The 1651-nt window shown below is 47.2% G+C and overlaps 1 non-coding gene across 1 annotated transcript; it reads left to right on the top strand.

Annotated features, from left to right (window-relative positions):
* The first annotated feature begins 1236 nt into the window (after nucleotides 1-1236).
* On the top strand, nucleotides 1237-1401 carry LOC137300486 (U1 spliceosomal RNA). Its single transcript, XR_010958107.1, has one exon. It is a non-coding gene; the product is annotated as a U1 spliceosomal RNA (small nuclear RNA).
* The last annotated feature ends 250 nt before the right edge of the window (nucleotides 1402-1651 follow it).

The following is a 1651-nucleotide window of genomic DNA, read 5'->3' as shown; positions in this document are numbered from 1 at the left end:
TTTGAAATATACAATTCCTGAGAAATCAATTTTGTTAATAGTAACAAAAAACTAGCCATCGACCACAATGCACCTGCAATAACACCTCTCAAGCAGCTAAGGAAGAATTTAGCCAGCGATAATGTCAAAATATAAAGCAACATTGGAGCACACAATGCTTGATGAAGTAGGCTGATCGACAAATGCAAAATTCAACAATGGGGCTCTGCAAGTGTTAGTAACTTCTGTAATGAAGTGATAGGAACTGAATGAGCCTTTCTAGATGTTCCCTTACTTCAGTCAGTGCCCAATGATGGGTGCATTGGGCAAGGCTAGTCCAATCCAAAAAACATTTTTGACCACAAGGCGATCAGTAAGTGCTCCGCACGTAACGTCCTCGAGACCCTGCGGGAAAAGGAGATGGCGGATCCTGTCGGTTGGTTCCCCGAGCAGACTGTCAATGTCATTTGGCAGAACGCCTCATCACCAGAACTTTCAAACAAGCACCAAGACCTAGCTTGGCTGGTGGTGAGAAGGGCCCTTCCTGTCAGATCCTTCATGCACTCCTGGACTCAGCGCTACCGCGCGCTGTCCCCGAGGAGGCTGCGGTGGAGTCGAGACCGTCCCCCACCTCCTTCTGGAATGTGCCTTTGCAAGGAAGGTCTGGAGAGAGATGCAGTGATATCTGTCTAGGTTCGTCCCGAGCAGTTCCGTAACACAGGACTCTGTGCTCCACGGGCTGTTACCGGGGACGCACACCGAGACGGACATCAACTTCTGCTGGAAGACCATTAACTCTGTCAAAGAAGCCCTTTGGTCTGCCCAAAACCTGCTGCTCTTCCAGTGCGTGGAGCTGTCCTCGACCGACTGGCACATTCCAAGGTCCAGGACTATGTGCTCAGGGACCCACTAAAGCTGGGTGCGACCGCCGCAAAGGCTCTGTGGGGAAAGGCAACCATTTAGAGCCTTCCCGCCATTGTATACTGAGGGGCCGCAATCAGGGAAAACCCCCCCCGGGCAGAATGTAAAATTCAAATTGCTGTAATGTACCTGTAATGAATCTGTAATGTACCTGTAATGAATATGTAATCAATAATCTGTATTGAGTATAATGCAATGAGACACCCCAGAGTGTCATGAACTATAATTATGTACAATGTGTTCATTGAACTGTACTTGATGTAATCTGCAAATTGTATAATCTGTATTGTGTACGTTTGAAATGTGATATGACAACTGTATTGTATGTTTTGCTGCAAATTTTATGAATAAAGTATATTTTTTGAAAAAAAAAGGAGGTTCTCCCAGGACGAGGCTAACCCATTGCACTCCGGGTGTGCTGACGCCTGCGATGTCCCCAAATGCGAGATACTCGACTGCAAAATTTGTAGTAGTGGGGGACTGCGTTCACGCTCTCCCCTGGCTTATGACTAAAAACAGAAGTAACGTGCGCTCTCACCGCGGTGAGTTTTTAATGGAGTAACTTCCAAGCTCTATTCACTGTCTACCCGAGCGATCAGCGCGAACGACTTGCTGGCCAATTAATAGTGGTGCTCGTCGTTCACTCCCGTTAGTTTTTCAGCAAAATACCTAGCAACCCTTAGATATTAAAGTATTTCCAGGACTGGGTGCTGAGATGCAGCCGCCGCAAAAGCTCAATGTGGAAAGGCCA

The sequence above is a fragment of the Heptranchias perlo genome, chromosome 2, assembly GCF_035084215.1.
Source record: "Heptranchias perlo isolate sHepPer1 chromosome 2, sHepPer1.hap1, whole genome shotgun sequence".
Taxonomy (NCBI): domain Eukaryota; kingdom Metazoa; phylum Chordata; class Chondrichthyes; order Hexanchiformes; family Hexanchidae; genus Heptranchias; species Heptranchias perlo.
The sequence above is the reverse complement of the archived record's forward strand: the minus strand, read 5'-3'. Positions and strand labels throughout refer to the sequence as shown.